Consider the following 10011-nt stretch of genomic DNA (forward strand, 5'->3'; position numbering starts at 1 on the left):
TGTTCCCAAAATTCCTAAAATAAAAGAAAAAAACTTTCCACTTTCCTGTGGACGATTTCTTTGTCGTTCAGTGCCCTTTTTCAATGGTCTCGGTCACGCACATTATATAATTTTCTATGCATTTTTCATATACATTTAACATTTTCAAATGCTTGGTTAACATTTTTTAATTTTTTTAGAATAATTTTAAGTATAAAAAAATAAAAAATAAAAGATAAAAAAGAAAACAAAAAATATTTTAGAAAAAGTTAAACAATGAGGCGGTGGCCTTAAGCACACTGGGTTGGCCCATACGTTCGCGCGCACTACACTACCCATACATTGGCACGTTTGGTTTGAACTGTGAGTGGGCGCTCGGAGCATTCCTGCTGTTACCAAGTAGTGCACCTAGCCGCCGTCATTTATTGCGTGTTGGGCGCATCCGTAAGAGCATAGTTTTTCTTCATTCGTTATTTTTTTTCTTGGATTTTCCTAGGGTTTTTGAAAAACACATTTTTTCCCTGCATGAAGCATATTGTGTGAGAAATATAGTTGTGCTTTCTCGTAAAGTGAAAAATATAGTTGTGCTAATGTGTTTCCCTGTGAAGCGCGGTTGTGATTCCTGTTTTCTTATTTTGTCTTTTTTGGTTTGGGTTTTCCTTTAAAAAAAAATCATCCAAACTTATTAACATGAGATCGAGTTTCAAAGATCTTGATGCAGGAAATGCGACAGTAAAAACAGTTTAAGAGATAAAACATTAGAAAAGCAAATCTATGAAAAAAAACACTCAGGTTGTGACATGTGTTGCACATGCACCGCGTCATTTGTCACCACCAGAAAAGGTGTAAGCGATATTTGCAAAGAGTACCCCTAAACCCTTATTTAGTAATTTCACCTATTCTCTCTCTCCACGCCTTCTATGGCGAACTATCGCTATAACGCCTGAATGATGATCGTAAGTTCCAGCCCATTTAGCTCCCAGGACTAGCTACTTGAAAATCGGGGGCTTTTGTCTGTTTGCCTCCACATGGAAAATTGGCTCATCGCTCCCCGTCTAAAAAAAATGAATTTCTTAGATTCACCTGGCAGATAACACACATCGATCGGTCTTCCAGGCAGCCTTCCGATTGATTATTTTTTGCGGATTTTAAAAAACGTTCTTGATGTTTCTAGAAAAGTTCAGAAATTTGAAAACAAATCATGGATTTGAAAATTTCTTCAAATTTTTTGAAACATTCGATTAATTTGAAAATTGTTCAAGATTTCCCAAAAAAAATGCATAAATTTGAGAAAAGAAGTACACTAATTTAAAAAAAATCTTTAATTCAAAAAAGTTGACGAGTTTGAAACAAAATTTCACAAATTTGATAAAATAAAAAAAGGAACAAAGAGACAAAACTCGTCCCAAACAAACTAGAAACAAAAAAAGGAAAAAAAATAAAACAACCGGAAATTTCCAGAAGCTTCCTAAAACCAGAAGCTATGCTTGCTAATGGGCCGTCCCATTTCTAAGTGAACTGGTTGTACCGTTAAGCCTATAAATGGCACCTGAAACGTCAAACCGGCGGAGTTGACATGAGCCAACACCCATCTCCTCGCGGCCTGGTTCCACGTGGCCGGGTGTCAGACAACGATAGCCCAGCAACCCAAGTAAATGTGCTCGTGTGTGTGCATAGTGTAGCCCAAGTAATTCTTTAATATTTTTAAATCCATGAATATTTAGAAAATGAAGATTTTTTTTATTTTGTTAACATTTTTTATGATTCAATAGTATTTTTAAAATCCTTAACGCTTTTTGAATCATGATCTTTTCAAAAGAAAATCTCTCTTAATTCAAATCCATGTTTTGTTTTCAAATTTCTGAACTTTTCTAGAAACATCAAGAACATTTTTAAAATCCGCAAAAAATAATCAAATGTGTGAACTTTTTTCAAGTCAACGATTTTTTGTTCATTTTTTTAAAAGTCAATGATCAACTGGTCAACCGAGCAAGGGAACAGGGGGACGACCCGAGCGAGTTAGCAACTCATGTTGGCCGGCCGACCAACTCAAGCGGGGCGTGAGATCACCAATTTCCTAGCCAACGCATCTCTGTGGCTCCATGCCTCCAGCCTGAGGAAGTCTTAAGGGTGATTGTAAGTGTCAGTCCATTTAGCTCCCATGACTAAGCTACAATCGGGAAGATCAGACACTGATGCGTGTTCGCCTCCACCCTCCACATGCTATACTGGCTCTTTGCTACACACACGTGAGTACCAACCCTAGAGACCACTACCACAACTTCCCTACACGTCGTCGCCTCGCCCCCCACCTCTTTCCCGTCCAGCATCCTCATCGACTACAAGAGAAGTGGGGACCCATCCTTCTTCTTTTCTTTTCCCTTAGGTTTTTGTTTCCCTTGCGACATCGGTGAGGTGGTGGCGGCCATGGCGTGTAGGAATAATTTTTCTCCGGTCTCTCCCTATCTCGACGACACACGATTCGACGTCGACGATGGATCTGTGAGAGTTCGAGTCTCCAGATTTTTTGGTTCCATTCTGATCTTACCAGTTTGTGTATCTTTCAAGGAGTGCTAGTGGCTAGCTGTCCGTGCGGCTAATTCAACATCTTCTTTCGTGTTGTTTTGTGACATGGTCTGGTTTCTCTAACCATCTGAATAGGTGTTGATGGATCGCAAGCCTATACTGTGTGGGATGATGCTCCAACCAATGTTGTTTCAGCGATTTACATATCTCATCTCAAGAGGCGAGTGACTAATGCGGTCTTCAAAGCCTTGTATGGCGAAGGTAATTGTTAAGTGTCCTTTACTTTGCTGCTGCTAGTTCAATGCAATTTTCAATTTCCGGCTGGAGGCGTATAGTCGGAGGAAGAAGAATGATACTACGATTTTTAATGTAATTTTATTTTTACTTGTCATTTTGCATCCAGCTGTATATCCAATGTAATGGTGTTTGTTCTCCTTGATACTAATCAGATCTAAGATGCCCCTTGGGTGTCTTTATTTAAATATTGTTCACAATATAAAATAAATTATTCTTTTGAAAAGTTCATGATCTAAAAAATTGTTCAAGGGTTTTCGAAAATAATCATGAATTTTATAATACATTCACAAATTAACAAAATATTCATTTTTAAATATGTTCACCAATTTTAAAAATATTTAAGAATATGGAAAACATTTCATAAATTTTATTTTTGAGGATTTAAAAATGTTCATAAATTCAAAAGGAAAATATTAAAAACATAAATAAGAAAAATTATAAAATATCAAAGAACAGAAAAACTAGAAAAAGAAAAGAGAACTGGTATGGCAAAGGAAAACAAAAAAAACAAGGAACAAATAAAAAACTGGGTCAAACCTTCTAGAATGTTCTTAAAATTGGGAAAACCAGTCCCGTCACATGGGTCGGCTTATTAACTTAGGGGTGTGCATTTTGTAGAATGAGCTACTATTCGGCGCGGTAGGCGTGAAAACAGGAAATATCACAGCATGAGTTGTCTATTTAGCACATATTTAATTTATTTATAAAATTATGATGATATAATAAAATATCATTTAGTGGAATATAGTAAGTGTTTACTTTGTTTTTACTTCAATATTTTCTCTAATTTTGTTCATATAGTTTGTGAGTTTTGTTCTCATATATTAGAAAATTCCACGCTCGTTGTTTTAAGAGTTCCATTAGAACCATACAACTATTTTATGCCATGATTAGAATTACTTGTTATATTAGACCAATTTTAGGCTGATCATATAAATACATTTTTAGGATGTTCATATATCTCAAAACAAATGTTCATGACTTCGACACATATTTGCCATAAGAAATATTCATGTATTTTAGAACACATGTTGATCAATTTGGAAAAAAAGTTACGACTTTCAAAAATATTCATGTATCTCAGAAAAAATCTTCATATATTTTCCATAGAAAAAAGGAAATACGAGAAATGGAAATTAAAAAGTAAATAAAGAAAACCGAAAAGTGGCACAATAGAAAATGTCAAAGGGAAATAGAAAAGGATCAATGGCAAAAAGAAACAACAACAAAAAGAATATAAGAAAACATGTTAAACTTGAATACATATGTTTTACAGGGAAAATTGAAAAAGCAAATGAAAAGAAAAATTGAGCAAAACATTTTTAGGGGGAATTGAGCAAAACAATCAAACAACAAAAACTCTCACTCAATCATGTTAGCCTGGGCCTTGCTGGTGGGGTGCTACGTGAAGGTGCCATATCTTCACAATGAGAATAGAATAAAAGATCCAGTCTAGTTGGCGGCAGCCTTGCCTAAAAAACCCGATGGTTGCCAGGCGGAAATGGGTGTACATTTTGAGATGAGAGATGAAACCTCACCCACCTTGGGAAACATTTTTGCTTGTGCATTGCCATTTTGTTGTGAAAGGTATAGCTCCTACATCAACCGTTTCCTATGAAAAGATTGGCCAACTGTTGAGGATATTGGTCAACAGATCAAGTAACCAGATTATCTTGTACATGATTAGTATTATTATAAGTTTCCTTCAAAACCTAGAAATATTATTTATGAAAAAGGATCTATTAAACTTTAGCAAAATTTGAGACAATACTTATTTACAGGGTCATAGGCTCATAGCCACAAGCAAGCAGAAAGGAAAGTCTCTTCCCATCGGTGATTTAGCAACTTGACATATGCATCTTAAGATTCACCATAGTATGACATCTTAATCATGTATTTTTCTCGTTTCTGCATTTTAATTGCGTCATCTATATCAAATGGGCTATAACAGTACAAAAGAATGTAGCAAAATCTTTTTTACATCGTATTATGGAGATTTGTTGGCATATAAATTGATGGGCATGCATTCATTTTGATTCTAAATTTTTCTACACTCAATGATTTTTTTGCTTATGGTGTTTCACTTTAGCCTCTTAGTAATGTCATTTAGTGTGTGTTCGAGGTTTGCATGATTTGCCGAGCATCACCCGACAAACTATCGACGCGCAGCTGCCTCCAGCTTGGCCTGGGGTAGCAGGTAGGCCAGGGTGTAGTTCTCGAAAGTGTAGGAAGCACTACACACAGTTTTTATCATGTCGACCACTGGCAAGCACATGAATGAGTTGTTCCTCTCAGGTACAAGTGGTACGAACACATCTTTGTTTATAGCCGGAGCAATCCTGAGGTGTGAAATGACCAATAGGGGCACTAGCCACCTAATGGACAACCGAAACGTGGCGCAATAGTCGGATTTCAAACACGGCCTATGACTTGCTTGCGGAACAGGTCAAGTTGACTCAACTTTTCACTTGATTTTTCCTCGGAGTCCCAAAGAAAATTGTCTCGGACTCAGAGAAAAATCACAACGCACGAAGATATTTCCAAGTCTTCACTCGAAGATATAGGCTTTGATTGAGCATACATCGAAGATCTAAATCTCAATTTGCCCTATGACTCAAAAAGAGAGAGATGAAAGTAGAGAACAAAAGTCTTCACTACGCTTTATATTCCTCTACCTCAATTTTTAGGGGTAATAACTCTCATGTTAAACCAATTCCTTCGGGACATTCACCTGCGTGTACTCACAGACACATTAGTTCCTTAACATGTCATTAATCATCCAAAACCCTTAGGGGAACTAGATGCACTTACAACTTATTGTAATGGAGTATAGTAATTATTTACTTTATTTTTTAGTTTTAGAAATTATTTATTTATTTTAGTTTTGTAATGGAGTATATTAATTTTAAGATGAGAAATGACAATAAAAACTAAAATAAATAAATAGAAAACAATAAGTTCTAAAACAATAAATAAATATGTATGAACAAATTATTTTAGTTTTGTTCATATACTTTTAAAATTTTAAGATGAGAAATGACAATAAAAAAGTAACCAAACAAAAGCGAAAAGGGAGGAAATAGAAAACGTCAAAGAAAGATAGAAGAAAAGGGAAACATACAAAAGAAATAATATAATAAAACATATTAAACTTGAATAAATATATTTACAATGAAAATGGGAAAAGCCAAGGAAAACAAAAATTGAGCAAAAGCAATAAAACAGTAAAAGCTCTCGCTTGCACATGTTTGGCCAGACCATGCTGGTGGGTACTACCTGGAGGTACTGTATTCTGTGCAATGAGCATAGGCTGGAAGATCCGCTTTAGTTGGCGACTGCCAGGTAGAAATGGGTGTACGTTGACGATGAAGGATGCAACCTTACCCACTTGCGGATTACCATTTTGTTAGGAGAGGTATAGCTCCTACATAATTTGTTTCCTACAGAAAAGATTGGCCAATTGTTGAGGATATTGGCCAAGAGGTCAAGTAACCAGATTATCATGTATATGTTTAATATTATTCTAAGTTTCTTTCGAAGCTTAGAATTTTCCTTTTACCAAAATGATCTATTACATTATTAGCAACATAATTTTGAGATAAAACTATTTTATTTACATGGTCATGGCCACAAACAAACAGAAAGGAAGGTCTTTTCCCGTTGGCGTTTTAACAACTTGACATATGCATCTTAAGATTGACCATAGTACGACATTTTAATCATGTGCTTTTCTCACTTCTGTATTTTATCATCTGTGTCAAATGGGCCATAGCGGTACAGAAGAATGTAGCAAACATCGTATTATGGGTATTTGTTGGCATACAAAACTGTTTTTTTTTTTTTTGCGAAATGGCATACAAAACTGTTGGAGCTGCATTAATTTCCGGAACTTCTTTCAGTTTGATTCTAAATTCTTCTGCACACTCGATGAATTTTTGCTCATGTTTTTTTCCAGTGTAGCCTCTTATTAATGCCATTTAGCTGTCTGCTGGAGGTGCGCATGACTTGCATTCGAACACCGAGTATCACCCGACAAACCGCCGACGCGCACCTGCCTCCAGCTTGGCGTAGGAAAGCACCGCACGCACTTTTTATCATCTCGGCCACTGGCAAGCACATGAATGGGCTGTTCCTCCCAGGTACGAGCGGTACGAACACATCTTTGTTTAGCCGGAGCAAGTACTGACCGATAGGATTGAAAATTCACGCTTCCCCGAATAACACTTGCCAACAAAGTAACATGCCACTTTGATCACGCAGGAACTTCCCCATGAATTTGTCCCCGGGAGCCGAGGCCTTTTTGCCAGTATAAAAAACTAGAGACGCACCTGAAAAGGACGAGGCTGCGTACCCCCATTTGGAAATGTCCTGCACGACCCCAATCTCGTCATCTTGCCGTTTTCGCCCATCCGATGATTGACACTTGTGGCTGCGGCGATTAGACTATTAGGAATACGAGGGAGGATCGATCAGGTGGTCTTTGGTTCTGGCTCATCGCTTTCCGGACTGAGTGGTGGCTGAGTCAGCTGGCCGTGCATCACGCCTGGGTCGTCGTGAGGCACTGCGGCTTGGGTGGCAGCGCCGTGTGGTGCTCGCGTGCACGATCTGCAATGGACCTGAAACCTACTTGTTTTGTTATGTACGGGCTGCTATGTTTAGTAAAAGAAAAAAAGGTCTGGTGTACGGAACTATACCCGTATGGTTCCACGGATTGACCCCTTTATGGAGGAGTATGTTAGTAGGGAACAACAAGTAATGACCACACTATTTTTTTTTCTTGAAGCATATAGGTACGGTTCCAGAGTAATCAAAGTTAGCCAGTAGTTAAAAAAGTCTATTGTTTTGATTTTTCTTGTATTTCATAATTATGTCAAAACTTCACAAAAAAGGTTGCGGGTGAAACATTAATATATGCAATAGTAAATCTGAATTGTGTCATGAATGAAACCTATCTTCAGGCAAAATTAGAAACGAAACCTATCCACTCGTAGTTTAAAACAATCCACAAGCAAACATGTGAGGTTGGAGGCCCAATATTTATGGACTCGGCCTACAGGCTCAACAAACTAACTAGCCGATTGGCTTCCGACCTTTCACCCGAAATATAATATGTTGAAAATATTGGAGTGAAATGCATTACATGTCCAACAACTCAGAAATTATTTGATTTAGGTTGTAAACTCGCTGATTTGACCAAATAAGGCCAAAACCAATTCGAGAGGGAAAAAACTTGGCGACGTGGCTCTCATGTCAGCGTTCCTTTGACTGGTCATGAACTACTTTTTTATAGGGATCTATTTACAAACTGGCTGGGTTTTTTCTCACAACCCGTGCTAATGACGGATGGAGGAAATAAATCCTTGTGTTGCCTAGCGCTCCAACCCATGACATTTGGGGTTGCCAAGCATCTTCTTGACCACTTGAATACAAAATAATTACTGTTTTACATCGGTCTATTTAGAAACTAGCTGGTTTCTTCTCACACACCATGGTAACGACGTATGGAGTCAAAAAAACTAAATACCTTGTGCTGCCGGCACTCGACCCCAGGACTTTTGGGGTTGCCAAGCATCTTACTGACCACTAGAACACAAACTAACTATTTTTTTACAGGGATCTTTTTACAATCAGGTCGGTTTTTTCTCAAACCATGCTAAGGACGTATGGAGGAAAAAAAATATAGTTCTTGCGCTGGCTGGCACCTGAAACCAAGATTTTTGGGGTTTCCTGGTCTATGTAATAAGTTGCAGTGAACTATATATTCACACAAAATCAGGACATCCCACGCGATCTCCCCCGATCTATTTAGATTTCCTTATGTTCACGATTGTATCATATACCTGTTAGCTCGTTCCCCCCTTTCAAATTATTTGTTTTGAAAGCACAATTAACAAAAATTAAGTCTATGATGCATTGGACAGGGCTTGAACCCACGCCCTAAGGCAAGGAGCAAAGTATGCTGACCATTAGAATGTGAAGTATTTATATTGTCGTAAGGAAAGGAGCAAACTAGAAATTATGCTTATACTGTCGCCTCTCCCTAGTTAATGAGTATTTGGAATATGTGGTTAGCAAAATCAAAATTCATATAGAATTCATATAGTTAATGAGTATTTGTGATACTTGTATGCGGTTCCTTCTCTCTCATTATGCAACTTATCTCAATTTTCAATTCAATGGTAAATGTTATAAATGGCGGAAGCGGGTCCATTTCTAAATTGGTTTGGGAGTACTTTGTTCCTACATCTTTCTTAATTTACCATATAATAGTAGTAAAACCTACCACCACCATTTTTCTCATCACCCCTTTATGACGGTTAAAGAAGGTATACGTGCATTTGTGTGGGGGGCATAATCAAGATTAAACGAATATTGGGCTATCAAAATTGGTAAACACTCATTACCAGAGCAAAAATAAGCATATTTTGTAATGTATCTTTTTTGCAAATAATGTATCTTTAAAAGCAAAGACAACAAAGGAAGGCAAGACAATGGCACAAAAAGGAAAAAAATCCATTATCTGTCATCTTAATCTCATAAATTGACGATGACCCCAATACATGTTGATAAAACTTGAGAAGATTCGCGATGATATTTATGTGTTGTCTAAAAAAAGTATCGACAACTCGAATCTCCAACACATGATTGAGAATATTCGCGATGATATTTATGTTATCCTTCGTTGTCGCGTATGGTAGAGGCACATGCGTAGCAGCTATCTTTTAGGCCAGGAGACTTCCCTTCCACGGCATCTTCTTAGCTATGGCGGTTGAACGGTGTGCAAAAGTCCAAAGCTTATCTCAAACTCTCAAACCCAGATGGTACGAATTCATTTGTTCCTAAGGTTTACTTTAGTTAGTAGAAAAGCAGTCAATAGTTTATTTTAACTAGCCATGATGATGATATATTTAATTCCAAAATACTCTCACACTGTCCAGTTTTAACGTTCCCAAGACTAGAGACTTATTTTTTGGGGAATCAAACATGTAAAAAGGAGAATACTCACTCTTGTGCGTTGGGCCTATATGCATAGCAGTCTGCAACAAACCTTAACCGATGGTTACTTTGCTAGACAAGATCTTGCTTTGCCATGTGGCATGTATAAGATGATTGACACTTGAAATCCACAAGACTTTGGCATGCCCAAAAGGTGATGGCTTCCAATAAAGCCAAGTTGCACTTGGATGATCAAGCTACGATGTGCATGTT

Source organism: Aegilops tauschii, chromosome 2, assembly GCF_002575655.3.
Source record: "Aegilops tauschii subsp. strangulata cultivar AL8/78 chromosome 2, Aet v6.0, whole genome shotgun sequence".
Taxonomy (NCBI): Eukaryota; Viridiplantae; Streptophyta; class Magnoliopsida; order Poales; family Poaceae; genus Aegilops; species Aegilops tauschii.